The following is a 20,356-nucleotide window of genomic DNA, read 5'->3' as shown; positions in this document are numbered from 1 at the left end:
ATTGAATCTGGTTATCATAAGTTACGGAAAAATTATAAAAAGCGCCATAACTCAAAAAGTTACGCATAGAATTTAAAGAAACTGTCTCACATTATACTGCACATAATAATACATAAAATAACAGAAAAAGTATTAACCGGAACATTATAGTGTTACGGAAATTAGCATGCGTATGAAATGAATAAATTAGATGTGTTAGTTAGGAATAGAAAAAGTGCCTTCAGTATTGAGTATGATTACCTCTAGCTTCAATACAGAACATACAGTGATGTATGCTTTCAATTATGCAGTCTGCCAGTTTTGTTGGAACGGCGAGCCAGTTTTCTTACAATTTTCTGCAAGTGTTCTTACAGAGCACTTGCAAGCATGGTTAGGGTCTAGGAAGATCATGGGTAGCTACAAGTTTTCCTTAAGCATCCCAAACAAGCGTGATAGGATTTAATTCTAATGATCGAGTTGACTTGCGCTGAACTGTTTGCTGCTGAATCTAATTATCCAAGATGCGATCCCTGTGCGGTTTTGCATTATCGTCCTGTAGCACGAAATCATCATCTATTGAAACATCACAAGGGCGCACATAAGCATCAAGTATGTCATCTCTATACACGTGAGCATTCGCAGTTTCACGTGGAATGGCATGCATGGCTGCATGTCCACCCAAAAAGATACTACCAAACACAGAGACACTGCTTCCTTGATATGCATCTCTTTCACGGATGTTTGAGGGATAATATTAGGTTAAAGGTTCTTTTCAGATCACACAATGACTTGTGTTGCTTTGAAGAGTAAACCTGGACTCATCTGTGAAGAAAGCAGCTCTACACTGCTCAACAGTCCAGTGGACATGGTGCTGTGCCCACCTCAAACGTTCCCCTCTATGGGGTGAAAGAGTAGAGCGCAAATGTCTAGTCGCCTAGCGAACAAACCACATTCGTGAAACCTTCTACTCACAATCGACGTTCACATCAATCTTCCGGTGGCTGCACTAAAAGAGGATCTGAGCTAAATCAGAGTTGTGATTCTATTCCTTTGAGCGCATAGTAATAAATATTGGTCATCGGCACTCGTAGTAGCATTTAGCCGTCTTTTGTTGAACCATCTGGATGCGAATTTCTTCCACCTTCGATCTGCGAACTTCTGTAACCTTCTAAGAGAACCTTCCATTGCAGTTCTTCGAACAAATGATGCCTGGAGGCCACTGTTACAAATTGGTTAACACAAATTTCGTATTTCGAAAGCACAGCGAAATTTGCAAACTTGTGATCAAGATTACAATTTTTTGCGTATTGCAGAAGACGTCATTAAATTGCAGGGCCCGTAATTTACATACTGCAGTTTTGATTAGCAACTATTATTTGCAGTTTTGCTTAGCAACTATTATAATTTCATAGCTTAATTTTGGAAGAGTTGTCATTTTAATTCCTCCTCCAATTTTTCCTCTATTTAGGATCACTAGTCAAGTCGGTACTGTTGGTCATAGCCATGGCACCAATCATCCCAAGTGTCGGGTCGCTTTATTTAATTTCGTCCTCAATTCTGAGAATAGAGGTCATGGAACTGGAATTCATCTGAAAAATCTTAATTTTTAGTTGTCCCCTTTTTTAGATATGCAAATTTACAACAGCAACTTTACAACAGCATATTTTTTCAAATTTTATATCGAAATCTACCATCCATTTTAAAACAATTTAAATACAAATTCAAATTAGCTTTGAGAAAAATAAAAGCTCATTTTACAATATTTTGAGCTATTTTAATAAATATTTAATTTATAAAAGGGCGAGAGATCAAAATTTTTCACGGTGCAAAGCTTGAAAGAGCTTAAATGATCTCTTTTAAAAATGTTTAAATATACTTTCTTGGTAAAATTAATTTTAAATCTTTTATTAAAGTAATTAAACTATTTATAAGATGTTGATATCATTTCTTTTTTGAAACAATATTCAAGCCGAATCCACTATGACACGTTACATAAATCGTAACAATTTACGAAATAGAATCTTCACGCTCGCAGCACAAAATCTCTCTCATTAACATTTTGATGATAACAGAATTCAAAATAAGATTTTAAGTACTCGTGCTTTGAGGATATAATTCATTCCCCTGAGATTCTTTTAATTTCCATAATTTTTTATTGTAATTTATTCACAACAATATTTTTTTAACTCAATGTTTAATTCTTTTCCCGGAATATACTTTTTTTTAAAGTAAAACGTGTCGAAATCAAGTTTTAATTATTTGCTTTGAAGTATGTCTAAGGAATTAATTAATTTAAGACGCGTAATTTAGAAATGAATAATGACATCTATGAATACAGAAGTACCTTATGAGTATTAAAGTATTAATATAAATGTAAATTAATTACTTAAATAATTCAATTCGTGAATTAATTTAATACACGAATTAACATTTTAATGCCATTAAACTTGCATGACTTTTGAAAAAGAAAATCACTCTGATTACCGCACCAAGTATAAAAAATAACTCATATTGTTGCAGTTCTAGTTAGGCGATTGTGCTTAATATAATTTAAATTTCTTTACAATTCATTATCTAGATTTTAAAATTTCTGTTTAGAGGAGAATAAACGTCTTAAAGTAAAAAGTGGAAATTATTTTTAAAAAAATTATTGTTTAAATCATTTGAAGTTTGATTAGTTTTAAAAAAAAGATAATGAAAGGAAATTACATCATTCTAATTATGTTAGCACAAAAGATTTTTAGTAGTTTAGAAATAAAAACTGAATTGGTTTTAAATCTTTTAATATTCAACAGCTATACATCTAACATTCAGAAAGGTAATTAAAAGTAAAACAATACTATCCTTATTCTGTTCATTAAACAACTTTTGTCTCAACAAAAGTTAACTACTAGATGTTGTGGTTAACAAAGGAGGTCAATTATGGTTTATTATAAGTATTTACGAACTGAATATGATTTAACAAAAGGTATTTTTTGATAAAGATTAAATGGCAAAATTAAGTTGATTAAATATTAAGTTGGAAAAAGAAAATTCTTCACTTATCCTATCCTTCTAGATATTTGCAGAATTATTCAGAACAACAGTTAGAGAAGGGGTAGGTAGCACAATAAGTAATTTAAAGGCAGATCTTAAAGAAGTGGTCGGGCACATCGTGCAATTCTGCCACTAGATCACTGCGTCAGTCATCTTGTCGGATAATGCACAATCCTAGATTCATTGGCTGTGATAAAATTCAACGTTACTACTATATTTGCTAAAGTACTGTCTGTCTAACTAAAGAACTCCTTCTGTTACAGAGTCTTTAGCTGCCTGCTGCTATGGAAATAATAAAAACCACATTTCAAAAAGGGGAATTTTTAATGCATCTCCCGTCGATCAGATTCAAAACTTTTATTTCTTTTTTTACCGACTTGTAATTTTTAGACTTCGTAACTATAGTCACCTACAGTATTACAGGCAGCTGTCGACGTCAGTTCTTCAGTTACGCTGATAGTAATGCTGTTTGTCCCCCACAATAATACATCTGGTTGCCATCTCTTTTCCTCCTTCCTGAATTTGCACAGCAAGCAGTAGACAGTACATTTTGAAAGCACTTCCTTTCAGCACTTTGACAACATGCAATAGTATATTGTACTAAGCCGTTACTTCATTTTCCATAGGATTCTGTCATACGCTGAGCACGATAGTCGGCGTTACTGAGCATGATAGTGTGTGTATAAAAATTAAAAGCAAAAAATTGCAACTTTTTAATTTCTTAAGTGAAAAGTGACGTTCAGTTACGATGATTTTTAAACTAACAACAACTGTAACAATGTAACAACATAACTTCCACAACATCGTTGAAATATAATAAACTTCCTTAGTTGTTTTACTATTAATTTGCTTTATATTTTTTTTTTTTAGTAAAATTTACATTATTTTACAAAATTGCTTTTATTTTTTTATTTTCAGACAGTAAAAAGTCCGCTTTACCTTTAAAATTTCGAATTTGCATACATGCTCTGAGCGTGCGAAAATTATTTTTCACTAATCCTATATTTATATCCTATCAACGAAATTTTTAAAAATATTCAAAGTATTAATGAAATTTTTTTTTCGTTGTTGCATTGGATTGAATTTATCAAAGTTCAGATCGATATTAAATCTGTAAATTCTATGTATTCATGATGTGTTGGTTGTAAACGTAAATGTTTCTAATTACAATCAACACTAAAACAAGTATCTCATAGAACAAACTCTTTTACTATCACAAGTGTACACAAAGAATATATACATGAAATATGTTGCCAACAAAAGAATAATGTAAGAAATAATATAATAAATAATATAATAAATAATCACCGCATCTGCGTTCACGCAGTTGCGTCTGGAACATCCTCCCCACCCTGATCAACCTCAAGAGGAATGATCAGTTGAACAGGTCGGGAGATTTCCTTGCCCTCAGAACGTAAAGTACAAGTCCGGACTTTTCCATCGCGTCCTTTAATTAGTCCGGTTACCAATCCTCTTTTCCACGTATGTCGTGGTCTTACATCTTCGTGAAGTAGTACTATGTCTCCAACACGAACATGAGAAGATTTTTGAACGTTACGAACTTGGTGGAAAGATCTTAATTGCAATAGATAGTCCTTAGACCATTTCTTCCAAAATGCGTCTAATAAATCCTGTTGTTGCCTGTACAATTTTGTCAGATTTCTACTTGATGCTGCAGGCTGTGACGGTATGGTTGTAAGTCTTTTACCGGTAAGAAAATGGGATGGTGTTAATGATTCTTCAGGATCATCATTTCCTTGTTCATAAACTAACGGTCGACTATTTAATGCGGCTTCAACACCAACTAATGCTGTAGAAAGACCTTCTTCATCTAACAAGGTTCGACCTAGGGATTTTCGCAAACATCTTTTTGTTAGTCCGATCAAACGTTCCCACCATCAATATAATAAATAATCACTGCATCTGCGTTCACGCAGTTGCGTCTGGAATTACTGCATCTGCGTTCACGCACTTGCGTCTGGAACACATGAAATATTCATAGTTAACGTAATAGGTTAAATTTATTAAAGTTTAGATCGATATTAAACCATAAATTTTGTGTATTTATGAAATATGGATTGCTATCGTAATAGGTTAAATTCATTAAATTTTAAATCGATATTAAATCTGAAAATTCTTCATATTTATAAAATCTGTATAGTTAACATAACAGGCAAATTTATTAAAGTTCAGATTGACATTAAACGTTTAAATTCTTTGTATTCATGAAATAAGTACAATTAATGCAAAAGATTGAATTTATTAAAGTTCAGATTGATATTAAATCTGTAAATTCTATGTATTCGTGAAATATGTATAGTTAACGCAATGGGTTAAACTTATTAAATTTCAGTTCGATGTTAAACCTTTAAATTCTGTATAGTTATCGTATGTATAGGAAATATGTATAGTTATCGTAATTGGTTAAATTTATAAAAATTTATAAATTAATAAATTTAATTTAAAAATTTATAAATTTAAATTTATTAATTTATAAAGTTAAAATCGGTTTCTTACCTGTAAATTCTGGACATTCATAAAATATGCATAGTTAATGCAACTGGTTGAATTTATTAAAGTTCAGATCGATATTAAATCTGTAAATTCTATGAGTTCATATCAAAGTTCAGAAACCTACTTATTAATTTGTAAATACATTTTGCAGTATTAATCAAAATTAATTCCTCGTTTCCGCAATATATTTTCCGTTTAATTTTCCTAAGTTCAATCAAGCATTTTCTATTTAGTCTGCATAAATAAATGGTTTGAAACTAATTAAGAAACCGTCAGAAAAATTTCTCGACTTCTCTTTATTAGCTAATTATATTTTTGTTCCCCTAGATAAATTTTAACTAGCATAGACTTAATATTTAGATTTTAATAGTTAATTATAGCAGCGTTATTTTCCAGCCTAAATTTTATAAATGGCGGTTTTATTAATAAAGAAGGATTTTTTTATGAAACATGAATTATTTAAGGACGTTGATTGTATTTTCGTAACTTAAGTTATTTAATACTTCATTATCACTCTTTTGTCCTGAATAGACTTTAAAATAATAATTAAGTCATAAATATAATAGTTGGCACTTGCGTCATATGCTAATTAATTTTTTAAAATGCAACATCGCTTAAACTGGATGTCTTTAATAAATTAAATATTATTTTAAGGACATTATCCACAAAATGACAGATCTTTATATATATATATATATAGATGTATATATAGAGAGAAAAATTCCTTGTCAAAAATGAAGCCAAAACAGTGTACACTTTAGGAATCGTAAATTAATATTTAATCGAGGAAAAAACATTGAATTTATAATGTTATGTTGTACTAAGTAGTTAAATTAAACATTACATACTTTTCTTAAAAAAGCGTCTAGCCATAAATGCCAATAAGTGATTAAAACAATTATCAATTTATTTTCATACCGTTGCAATCTTTTTTCATTAAAAATCGCTACATTGATTGAGAAAAAACTATAAAAATCACTCTAAAACAACAGCTCATTTTCGCTAAAAAATGCTGTAAGTAAATAAAACCGTTCCCGCAATTTTCTAAAACCTTCATGTTCATTGAAAATATTTCAAGCTTTCTTAAAAGTTTCTGCAATTTTCTTAAAGTCACAAAGTTTGGATAAAATTTTTAATCAAAGTTTTCTTTGTATATTATCGTATCAATAAAAGATATTGAATAAATAATAGTTTACACTTTTTATGAGAGTATGTATCTTTTTTCATTGCTGGCATGTGATTTTAAAAATTTCCCTCATATATTTCAATCTCTCTTTTTTAATTGAAAAGTGCATTAAAACTTCTCTCAAAAAATGAATTTAAAACAAACCACAAAAACAGCAAAACACCTCTATTTGGTAGATGTTTCTCCATAACCAACAATCAGCAAAAATGTTTCATATTTATTTTTTAGAGTTTGATGCTTTTTTATTAATAAACTACATTGATTGACAAAATAATTAGCAAAATCTTACACCTTTTCTTTCAAAGTTAATAAAAACGTTAACGAAATTTTCGTAGCCTTCATCTTTATTGAAAATACATTGCAATTTTTTTTTAAATTTCTGATATTTTTTTTTCATGTCTCAATGTTTTGATAAAATGTTTGACCAAAGATTTCCTTGTGTATTGGTAAGCTAATAAAAGATATTAAATAAATAATGGTTCAGACTTAATATGAATGATTAGATTTTTTCATCGATGGCAAGTGAAGGAGATTTTTAAATGTAATTATTTAACGGAAAAGTTCACTGAGATTTCTCTCAAAAATTAAGTTTTAAAATAAACCACTAAAACAATAAAACACTTCCTTTTGCATCTGTTTAATCAATAACCAACTATCAGCCAAAACTTTCCATACTTATTCTCGTATCGAGCTTAAAACTTTTTTCATTTAAAAAAAAATTCTACATTGACTGACAACAGAAAATGTACTCAAATCGTACAACTTTTTTTAAAACCAAAACTATTATGTAAAAAATAAATAAAAACTCTTGCGAAGTATTTACTAATGCATACTTGTTCTCTTATCGAGCTTCCAGCTTTTTCTTCATTTAAAAACTACATTGATTAGTGAAATAATTAACAGAATTTTGCACCCTTTTTCAAAAAGTAAATGTTGACGAAATTTTCTAAAACCTTCATGTTCATTGAAAATATTGCAATATTTCCTGTAGTCACGAAGTTTTGATGAAACTTTTGACTTAAGTTTTCTTTGTATGTATATTATTGTACAAATAAAAGACATTAAATAAATAATAGTTCAGACTTCACATGACAGTTATATTTTTTCATTTCTGTCAAGTTAGGGGGATTGTAAAAGTCTCTCGCAAATATTTCAAATTTCTTTATTTAATAGAAAAGTGCACTAAAATTTCTCTCAAAAAATTAAATTTTAAAATAAACCACCAACAACAAAACACTTCCATTTGGTATCTGTTTACTCAGTAACCAACAATCAGTTAAAATTTTTCATACTTATACTTAATCGAGTTTCAAACTTACTTCATTAAAAAGAATTATTCACTGATTGACAACAAAAAACTGCCCAAATCTTAGAGCTCTTTTTAGAAAACAAATTGCAGCTTTAGAAGAAAAAAAACTAAAAATTTCCGCAAAATTTTCTAAAACCTAATGTAATAAAAGCACTAAGTTTTGATAAAACTTATAACTAAAATTCTCTTTGTATATTATTGTACAAATAAAAGATATTGAATAAATACTAATTTAGAATGTTTATATTTTATCATTTCTGACATGAGGTTTCAAAATTCTCCCTCAAATATTTCAAGCTCCGTTGTCTAATAGAAAAGTGCACTAAAATTTCTCTCAAAAAATTGAGTTTCAAAATAAACCACCAAAACAACAAAACGCTTCCATTTGGTGGCTGTTTACTCAATAAAAACAACATCATCTAACATTGTTACCACAACCCATAAAAAATCTTACTAGTCAAATATTTACATAAATCCCGATGTGTCTACCATACAGTACCAAGTCATCCGGAAAAATCTACACTTTTGAGAATACATTACATAAATCTTTCAAAAACGTGGAGCAGAAAAATGTGTGATGTAATTTTTCATCAACTTCCTCAAAGAAGATAATGCCTCTAAATGATTTATGCTTACCAAAGAGTACTGGATGTTTTCTTTTAAATTCTTTTCCAACCTCATAACGTATTTACGATCCACATTGGGATTGTATAGGGAAAAAAAGTCCCTGTTATGTATGCGTTGAGCACACACGCCATTCTTTCTCATCTGCTCAGACGGAATCCTGTTCTGTTAGGTGAACAGGAAAAAAATTATTTTGTCACAGCATATTTCTCATGGGCATGTGTAAAGAAGGACAGTTTTTTTTTCTTTATCTCTTAACGTGAAAAATAGCTCCTTGGTAAAAAATAACAATTACCTAGTATTCAGAATATTTCGTCTTTTGAGACCTCAGTTCTTTGGGTTATTATTTAAATAAAGAAACACTCCAGTTTTCTGTATGAAGAATGTTTAAGTGATAATTAAAGCTACTCTAGTTTTTAGTGTTTGTTTAAAAACGAAGAGTCAATATTAGCTTTACAATTCAGATTTTTTTTTCGGAAGTTAATTCAATTACTGTGACGATTTTCATTCGAGGAAGTATTCATTTAAATGAAAGTATTCAATCAAAACAAAAATTCTTTCCATTCATCAGTACTTGCATAAACACGTTTGCTACTAAAAGCGATAAGAAAAACTTTGGAAAAATTTAATTTTTTTAAAAAAAAAACTCTTTTGAAAGATTATTTTTTTTTATATTTCTATGCTGCATTATTTAATTAGGTGTGGAAACATAAGTAACGATTCCATGCATTTCACGCATTGCTTATAGGTATTTTTCTGAAATAGTTTTAAAAATATTAAATTCAAGAAAATATGTATGATAGTTTCATTATTTAATAATAAGAAATAAAAATATCAATAATTTGTTATAAATCGTTTTATTTTTAACTTATGTAGCAGTTAAGATTTTTACTTTGATTTACTTTTTAATAATAGATGAGAAGTTTTTCGTAATTTGACTGTACTTTAACGACACTCTATTCATTTGAAATAATGGAAGATATACTGAAAATATTTTTATATTTTTGTTGCAAATATATGGTGAATATTTTTATAACTTACTTTTTAGTGTGGTTATATAAATAAGGGAACTTTTCAGTTTACTCCATGAATTATTATCAAAGTTTGAATGATTATTAAAGATACACAATTTTTTACTGTCTGTGAACAATTAATTAAAGTTTATGATTAAAATTTAGATCTTTTATGGTGCTAGCTATTTGATGGTTATATTCACATGATTCACTAGAGTACAATAGATAGAGATAGAGACATGGCGGCTTAGGGGATAGAGCGTTCACCTTTCAATGAGGTGTACCGGGTTCGAATCCCAGCAATAGCTGGTGGAAAAGAATTCCGAGCTCGGGTCTCATAGCCCACAGTGCTGGCGTAAAATATCCTCAGTGGTAGACTGATTGTGAGTTAGAGTCCCTTTACCGTCAGACTAACAGTGGAAAGTTTTTTTGTTTTTCCTAACGCAAATGCGGGTTAGTTCCATCAAAGTCCTCCACGAAGGCAAATTTCACCAAATACTCGTTCCAGGAGTTCCCTTGTCTTCTAGATTGGGTTCAAAATTACAAGGCTACGAGGTTGAACATTAGTAGTCGTAAACACACAAAATTGAGTTGACTGTTCAGGGACGGTTGTAAAATAACATAGAATTATATATAAATATCAAAAACGTCAAAAAAATCTTATATAAATGTAAGTTATTCATTAAAAAAAACTCCATAGAAAGAACTAAAAGCAAAATATTTTAACACTATATTTTTATTAAGTATAGGAGTTTTAAATCAAGTTTAATATTCGCGAACAATAGTATTTTAACATTAAAGGAAAAAATGTATTCATGACCTAAAATCCATTAGTAAAGCAATTTAATAATTAAGATTATTTCTCTGATTTAATTTTGGAAAATAAATCAGATTAAGTAAATTAATTATATTTTGATAAAAAGTTGTCAAAGGAATAACAAAAAAATTAAGTCAAAACCGTTACATTACCTAAAACAATAACATCCATGCATTTTACATTGCACTATTAAAAAATCGAATAATATTTTAGTTGAAAACATATAATAGAAAAATTTATTAACAGTAATGAAAATTAGCTTTGCAATTCAGTTTTGTTTCTAATGCTCTTTCAATTGCTTTGATCATTTTCATTTGAGGAATTTTTAAATTAAAATATTCAATAAAAAAACATTTATTTTATTCATCAGATAAATGAATTGATGCTGAAAGAATAAAAGCAAAAAAAAAATCTATTTCATTGCTGAAATATTGTTAAAATATGTAGCTAATTTATTATTCTATAATTATTTGTCGTTTGTTTTAATTTTTTGTTATTAAGGAAAGGCGATGATAAAAAAAATTGCATATAGTAATTATTTTAACTGAACATACACAGAACAATATCATTTTTTAATATTTATAATAGGAAATAGGTATTTTTTTGAACATGTAAAAATATTTGTTAAAAACGAAAATTTAATATTTTACTTTTTAATATTAATTATAAAAAAATATTAAAATAATTATGAATCATGCATCGACATTTAATTCATTCAAACTAAATATAAATAATTTAATAAGAACATTGAACAAAAAAAATCAATTAACTATTTAAATTTTAACGTGAATGAATGCTCTTAATATATCTGCACTTAAAGTTTAAAAATATATCATTATCACATTTATGACAATGAAATAAAATAATAATTAAATAAATACCTTTTTATAAGATAAATGAACTATTCATTTAAGACTATTGCAACTTCATCGTTTAAATAATTATTGACGTATTTATAATTGTTATTTTTATTATTGAGCAAATTAAAAAATATATACTTTAACTTTATTCAATAATTGCAAGGATATATTCATAAGCAACATGTTTCACTATTCCTATGTGTTCATTTAATATTTAAAGCAAATACATTCTCAAAACCAATTAACTTGACCTGCCTCTACACAATCACATTTAAGGTCAAGTAATGTCCAACATCTACTTAGCTATAATAATAATCTTACATCTCAGAACTGTAAAAGTGGTTTTAGAGTAAATATCACCGTTACATTAAGATTAAGCTAACAGGCGAGCTTAGTGCACATTACTTACATTTAGCACACATGTGTTACGAAACGAGCGTAGGGAACAAGATTAATTAGTAACACTCTAATAGAATTACATGGCTCTTGTTAATTTTATCACTGTGCGTTTTGGAGTATTTAGTATACCGAGTTAAGAAGACTTAAGGCCTGTTTATACTGTCTAAGTTCTTGAGTCTGTGAACTGGGAGGAATTTCTCTCTCCAAGAAATTAGAGGATTCGTCGCCACTATTCGTGTTCTTGAATGTCTCTGATTGGTCGGATAAAAAACCTGCGCGTGCGCATTGTTCACATTAAACATTATAAAATCATACTTACATCAAAATAAATTCAAATGAAACCATAATATCACAAATAGACACTAACATATTAATTCATTTGGGTTAAGATATATGACAACGAACAATAAATTGACATAATATGATGCCTGCTTGTAGACGACGCAAAAGTTTAGAAGCTGATTGGTTGAGGGAGGAAAAATTTGGATGGAAAACGAAACATGCTCTACTATCATCAGAGGGCTTAGACCTAGAACTTGGATGATAGTTTATACGATCCAAACTCCAAGTAAAACAAGTTTCAAACAACCTTGGTCTAAGAACTTGGATCATAGAAACAGGCTTTACAAACTTACTTGATGATCAATAAAATAACCTATTTTTCATTTATATCTGACTGGGTAAAACACGTGATTTTGACGAAAATTTGAATTTTTTTTTTATTATCTATATTTGAACTTTAGTTTAAACCTTTTCAATTTTTGAATTCCGATTTTCAGAAATGTGGTTATTATTTGTTTTTAGGTAGGCTGACAGACAAAGCCGAAATCGGAAGCAAACTTTATATTTTTATTGAACCTGTGTAAATTAACAGTCATAATTAATACGAAATAAATCAGCCTATTTGTTTTGAGTCGTTTACTTTTAAGGAGAGGCCGGGATAGCCTGACTGGTAGGGTGTTGGGTTTATCTCCAATGAGTTCGATCCCCGTATTGTAAATGGTGGCTGGTGTGCGTTAAATCTGTCTGGTCACCCAAGTTCCTATAACAAATCAATACCTCTTGAGGTACTGAATTTGATATTGCTCGTTCTCTGGTTCAAGTAAAAATACGGTCTGTGGATAAATGAGTGGTTCCTCTCTATAAAATAGGCTGTGATGTGTGTAAGACGTGTTATTGGTCATAGATGGTGCCACTAAAATACGAGAAATGCAACCGCCGTCTTAAATTCGCTTGGTTATACCAAGCGGATTGCTGATAGGCCAATGGCATAAGTAACAACAAGTTTTAAAGCTGATGTGCATAGATCATTTTGGTGTATTGTACAAAGCCGAGATTTGACCTTTTACATGCTCAATTTACAGTTACCAATATTCACTCGATCACCTGTGTCTGCCAATTCAGTTTGTTCCAGTTTTGCTATGCTCACGCAAAAGAGAATTTTCATTCGGAAATTAATAACATTTGAGACGGATATTTAAGCGTTCGCATATTTATGATAACTCAATCTCTTCTTTCATTTTTTTTTGGTGCCAATGCAAAACAAAAGAATTTTCAACAGCTAAATGACACTATACATGTATAGCCATTAGTGTTTTATATAATTAGGATTCTTTATGACTATTGTTCTTATTTTGATTTTCTGTAAAACTATGTATTCTAACTTTTCTTACTTTTAAAATGGCATCGGACTTCTGAGATTCTTTAAAAGCTCCAAATTTAGTGATTTGAAAGTTACAAAACATGTTTTTTTAATATTTTAATACAGAAGTAGTGTGGAGAGGGAAAAATTTTGTTAAATTGACAAGTTAGAGGTCTGGGGACTAAAACCATATTTTATTGATGTTTATATTCAAGTAACTGAATTTTTTTAACTTGGTAGTAGATGTAAATTGTTTGAATTTTTGCTTATTAATAAACCTAATAAAATAAAATAAATGATAATGAAAAATCATGGTTTGAATTTATTTAATTCTTGAGTTTTTAGCTTCCTATATTTATAAATTAACAAAATAAGTTGTGAGTTTTTAGTACAAAGCAGTATGTTGCAACCATGCAGCTTGTAACGTTGGATTTACTCAAAAATAATAATCAAAATTATACAAAAAGATCTGCATCTAACTATTACACGGTAACTAAAAATGCATGATGCTAGATGATTTTTTTATGCTTTTTAATTTTTGAAAAGTAATAACTAATAAAATTATTCATTAACCTAAGAAATTTAGTTCAACTAGTTGTTTGGAGAAAAATTTTTTTATTAAGTACGGTAATCAGTTAATTAGCAAAAATTAATTAATTTAATTGAAAGTATGTTTGATTAATTTTTATATTGCTGCTAGTAAACATACAAAAAATCTATACATGTTTTTAATATCATTTTTTTTTAATTCTTCACATATTTTGTAACATTTCCATTAATAAATAATTGAGCTAATTAACAGTGATGCGCCAAATTAAAAAAAAATCATAAAGCAACAAATATGTAGGTTAAAAAAGCAATTTTTTAAGTAATTTAGTTTTAAATCGTCTTAATTTTGAAGTTATGTCTAATTGTTATCACGCTTTTATTTCACTTATCATATTAGCTTTTAAAGAAGAAAAAAATGAAGTGCAGATAACAATTCATAATTTTAAAAAAAAACGAAGTCTTTTCTTTTGGGATATATTTAATTCTAGCATGATAAGTAAAATAACATATCTTTTTCTGAAAATATATATTTTTTAGTTTGATAAATAATTCAAAATTCTTTATTTCAAACATATTTTATTTAATTGTTCTTTTAACCATATTTTCAGCTTTTTTTTAATTCTTAAACGTCCCTTTAAATAAAAACATAAAATAAATTAAATCCAAATCCAAAACAAACAAAAAAAATCTTGTCATTAGTTTTTTAATACATTGTGCCTAGCATTAAAAAGTACATAAATGCTTTTTGTCAAAAGCATTTCTTTCCTTTGAAAAAGGAACCTATTTCAAAGAAAAAAATATATGCAGTCCATTTCACAAATCCTTCTCTTAAAGTCTTTTTCACGAACTGAAATTATAAGTAGATTTGTTTCTTTGCAATTTTCATTTTTTGGGTGGGGGGGGGAAGAAATACGTTTCTACTGCATTATCTCACTTCGAGAATTTTTGTACTGACTTCTTCGATTTGATATAAATCCATAAAAAAACTCACTTTCGTTTTTTCCCCCTTCAGAATCATTTAGTCTTTCATCTTTATTTTAAATCTTTCATTTTTCAATCGTGTTTTTAAATTATTACTAAACATTTCAATTTATGAATATCCCTTTTACTTGATTTCTTTAAGAAAAGGATTTTTTTAAAACAATATTTTGTTATAACATAAAATAATTCCTTTCAAGCTCTACGTTTCCAAATTATTGGAATTTTGTCAATAACAAAAGTGTCGTATTAAAGAATTCTCTTTGGAGTTTATGGAATTCTCTTCCATTTTTAAAAGTTTTGTTTTCTTTTATCCGATAGGAAATTATAAATAAATATCAAATTTCAGAAGGAAATGAAAAAAAAAATTTAAAAGTCTATAATCACTTAGATACCGAATTACAAAACGTGTCTGATCATCAAATGTTCAACGAATTTCCAACAGAACAAAAAAATCAGAAGATTTTGTTTTTTGTTATTTTATCGAATTACTTTTATCCATTATGGATTTCAGCTTTCTTGTTCCTTTGATTTATAGAAGTAAATAATTCTAAGTTTATAAATTCTATTAAATGTTAGTTCATTTGGATTGTTTGTTTACTGATAAGGTAAGCAAATTCAGAATAAGACTCGGAATACATAACATAAATTGTTAAAAAACAATTATTATTCTTATGTTTTTCTACTTTATGTCGATCTGCAGAATTAAATAAAATTATAAATGGTAGCATTATGCATTTTGGCTTTCTTTTTTAACGCTTTGGTTTATGGTTACGGTTATGAATCATTTGATTTAATTTTGAGGAATCTTTCGATCGTTTGTTTATTGATAAACTTAATTCAGAATAAAGTAGTTAAAACATAACATAAATTGTTAAAAAACAATTATTGCTATGTTTTTATACTTTATGCCCACCTGCAAACTTAAATAAAATTATATATGTTAGCATTATGAATTTCGGCTTTATTTTTTAACGCTTACATTCATGGTTATGAATTATTTGATTTAAATTATGTATGCATGTTTATTTGAAGTATGTAATTATGTAATTTAAGTATAAATGTCAGTATACTTTTACGTTAGCATATTAGCTAAGCATTTTTAAGACAATTACTATACATTGAAAAAATATTGAAATAAATTTCGCATTTCAAAAACGTAAACTGTTGATTTAAGCAAAAAAAAGCTATGTTTGTTAGTTTATCTTACAGCAGTGCATTTGGAGTTTAAACTATAATTAATCATGATTAATTTCCTATGATTTACATTACAAAATTATTGTAATATAATACTATAGTGTAATTGTTTTGTGTTTTATAATGTGTAAGAAAACTATTACATTATATTATTTAACTTTGTAGCTTACTCTGCAACCCTATTAAAATAATTTGTTTCTGTAACGTTTTTACTCTCCTCACGCGTTGGCCAGATTAACAGGGACCGCTGTCTCTTCTTCTTGAAAGAAGGTTTTCTGAATGCATCGCTCTAAAGGGAACTCAAAAAATACATAAACGATATGGATCGCAAATTAATAAGGTTACAGCAAGAAAAACTTTATCGAAGCCTATTGAAACAGGGGCAATAAAAGCAAGACTAAAAGCATCAAAACCCGCTTTATAAAAGAGTTGCCTTGAAACACTTTTCAATTTAATCTGGTGTTGAAACTGGATTTCAGTTGCATAAATTCGATTGTCCCTGATACTAACTTATTTACATATTTCTCGACCACATGAGTTGACCAATTCTATAAATTAAGAGTCTACTCAATATAGTTCATGCCTGGACACTGATCACTCGATCCATGTTGGAGTTTGAAATATAATAGCAAGTGTTGTTATCCTTGATGTATTATGGACGCAACTCATGTTGATGTTGTTTCTTATGCTACTTGCCATCCTGCAAGCCTGCTTGGAGAGACCAAGCTAATTAAAGGCAGAGGGTGCGGATATCTCAATTATATGGCCCAGGTTCGAATCCCAACGGTAGCTGGTTGATACGAATTCTGCTCTTAGCTCACACAGATCAGAGTACTGACTTTAAATATCCTCAGTGGTAGACGGTTTATAGGTTAGAATCTCCTTTCTGTAGTACTACCATGTGAGGTTTTCGTGGTTCTCTTGTTTATGAAACGCAAATGCGGGTTGTTTCTATTAAAAAGTCCTAAATGAAGGCTAGTTTATCCCAACGCGTGATCCGAAAATGCTAATCTTCAGCGTTTGGTTCAAAACTACTTAATTACGAAGTTGAACATTGATAATCGCAAACTTAGAATTTGATCGGTCGTTTGACGCCGTAAAATAGTAAATTTCTTAATAATAGATTGTGTACACATCATATAATTTATTTTCAACCAGGTAAAGAATTTTCAATATCGAAACATTTTAGTTTTTTCTGAAACAAGCAAACCAATATATTCTATAAGAAACTCAAAGGCATAAATTATAAATTATGTTTATAAACGAAAGCCATGAAACAAGAGGAAAAAAATTATAAGAAATATGATATATTTCAGACGCAGATAATATCTGATAATTTTGATATATTTTCGATCTTTTACCGAAAAACAGAATCATTAATTCTCAATGTCTTTCATTAAATGTGTCCACAGACATGATTTGTGCCTTTAACTACAAACATACAATGCTTACCTGCGTATATGAAAAATAAAACAAGATTAATGGGAACAAAGAGGTTAACGTCATGTTCTCGTATCATCAAGAGACCACAATGACCATAAAGATACTATCATTAATGCACTTTTAGTGACTACTTAACTCGATAAGGCAACCTAACTTATCGTATTCCCAGATGATATATAAGGACAAGGAAAATTTAATATTGACCATCACTTCATGTATTCCAAAACAAACATCTAATTTATTCAGGCTGCGTAGTTGAGCTATCGCATTGTTGATTTATTTGGAATTTCCTTAGTTTACTGTTGCATTACAATTTTATAAATATTATTTCGAAGTATAAAAGTTGAATATAAATATTTCTTGATATTATACATTTTATGGTAGTATGATTATGGAAGAATATTTCCCTAAAAGTTTAAATTCCTTGACAAGCATATGCGAGATTATACTAAAAGTTTAAATTTGATAGCAAGCCTATGTAAATATATTATACTGGAAATTTAAATTCAATGGTGTTCACGTGTGAGAACTTTATCCTAAAATTTAAATTCTATGGTACGCAAATGTTAGACCATTGTCTTAATCTAATTTCGAAGTATAAAAGTTAAATGTAAATATTTCATGATATTATACATAATATGGCAGTATGATTATGGAAGAATATTTCCCTAAAAGTTTAAATTCCTTGGCAAGCATATGCGAGAAGATTATACTAAAAGTTTAAATTTGATAGCAAGCCCATGTGAAAATATTATACTGGAAATTTAAATTCAATGGTGTTCACGTGTGAGAACTTTATCCTAAAATATAAATTTTATGGTATGCAAATGTTAGACCATTGTCTTAATCTGATTTCGAAGTATAAAAGTTAAATATAAATATTTCATGATATTATGCATAATATAATGGTAGTATGATTATAGAAGAATATTTCCCTAAAAGTTTAAATTCCTTGGCAAGCATATGTGAGAAGATTATACTAAAAGTTTAAATTTGATAGCAAGCCTATGTAAATATATTATACTGGAAATTTAAATTCAATGGTATTCACGTGTGAGAACTTTATTCTAAAATTTAAATTCTATGGCACGCAAATGTTAGACCATACTCTTAATCTATTTTCGACGTGACACACAAGTAAGAACTTTGTTCAAGAACTAAATGTCTATAAATAACCTTGTATTGTATAAAAAAAATACAATAAAACAAAAACACGAATGATATAATATCATGAAAGCTTAAATTCGATAAAAAATTGGGAAAATTGAACAACTGGGTATTTATGGTTTCTTTTTTCTTTCATAAGCTGAGGAGTTTTCCACGTCCTAAAAACATTTTTAAAAACTAGCAGGGCTCAAAATTGTAAAAAAAAAATTTGTTTTTTAAATTTTTAAAAAAAAAATTTGAAAAAAAAATTTAAAAAAAAAAATTTTAAAGTTTAATTATAAAGGTGTAATTATAAAAAGTGTGTATTACTGAATTAGGAAAACTCTTTAACCATAAAAAATATTTATTATCTCATTGAGTAATGATACTTCAACCAAATAAATAACGCCATTTTTATCAGTTTTTCATATACCTTGAACTAGAATGTTGGACAAATTTTTTATGAATTTTAATAAGATATTAACTTGAACAGCAGTAACGTGTAATGAATTCTAAGAAATACGATAATATGGTTCACATTGCACCATATTTATATCATTTTGAAGGATAGTATGGTTCTAGATATTATAGTATACATGATCAAACTTCTCACAATTTTATGGATGTGAAGGTTTAATTACTTAACCTCATGATATATATATACACTGAAGAGCCAAAAAAACTGGTATACCTGTCTAATTTCGTGTAGGGCCCGCTAGAGCACGCAGAAGTGCCGCAACACGACGTGGCATGGATTCGATCAATGTGTGAAGTAGTGCTGGAGATAATTGACACCATGAATCCTGCAGGGCTGTCCGTAAACCAGTGGGAGTAAGAGGGAGTGGGGATATCTTCTATACATCACGTTGCAAGGCATCCAAATAAGTTCTATAATGTTCATGTCTGAGGGTTTTGGTGGCCAGCGGAAGTGTATAAGTTCAGAAGAGTGCCGTTGGCCACAAAAGTCCCCAGACATGAGCATTATAGAACATATTTGGGTGCCTTGCAACGTGATGTTCAGAAGACATCCACACCCCCTCTTACTCTCACTAGCTTATGGACAGTCCTGCAGGATTCATGGTGTCAATTACCTCCAGCACTACTTCAAACATTGATCGAATCCATGCCACGTCGTGTTGCGCGGCACTTCTGCGTGCTTTAGCGGGCCCTACACGATATTAGGCAGGTATACCAGCTTTTTTGGCTCTTCAGTGTAAGTATATATACTAAATACAGTATTCTATCTATACATTATTCGGCAATACGTAGCTGTCAAGTCGGTAGCAGAAGTGTTCGACTTCGATCTTTCAATTTAAAATAAATCTTTAATTCNTCCTGAAGTTAATATAAAATTTGCCGAATTCATTTTATGTTAGGTATATTAAAAATATCATTTCAATTAGTTCTGAACTACAGATACATTTATTTAGCATTTAAGGAGTTTTTGAAAAGACATTAAATGTTTTGCATGAAGTAAGTCAAAAGAATTGCAGATATATTTGAAACTACCCATGACAAAACATAAACAATAAAATGAGTAGGTATATTGAATTGAGAAACTAATATATTCATCATAAAAAAAACATTCTTCAAATAAACTTAATTTTTTTAAGAAAAAACTGGGATTTAACTTTAAAACTTTAAAATTATTTTTATGCCTCAAC

The 20,356-nt window shown here is 29.0% G+C and overlaps 1 protein-coding gene and 1 long non-coding RNA gene across 4 annotated transcripts in view; one reads left to right on the top strand and one right to left on the bottom strand.

Moving 5' to 3' along the window:
• The window catches only part of LOC139426209 (uncharacterized), a 161,367-nt gene that overhangs the window by 15,533 nt on the left and 125,478 nt on the right, over positions 1–20,356 (bottom strand). The gene's annotated exons all lie outside the window — the stretch shown is intronic.
• LOC107453302 (suppressor of lurcher protein 1) overlaps positions 1–20,356 on the top strand; it is a 1,038,548-nt gene that overhangs the window by 914,717 nt on the left and 103,475 nt on the right. The gene's annotated exons all lie outside the window — the stretch shown is intronic.

This window comes from Parasteatoda tepidariorum, chromosome 8 (assembly GCF_043381705.1).
Source record: "Parasteatoda tepidariorum isolate YZ-2023 chromosome 8, CAS_Ptep_4.0, whole genome shotgun sequence".
Lineage (NCBI taxonomy): Eukaryota > Metazoa > Arthropoda > Arachnida > Araneae > Theridiidae > Parasteatoda > Parasteatoda tepidariorum.
This window is presented reverse-complemented; position numbering and strand designations above follow the sequence as displayed.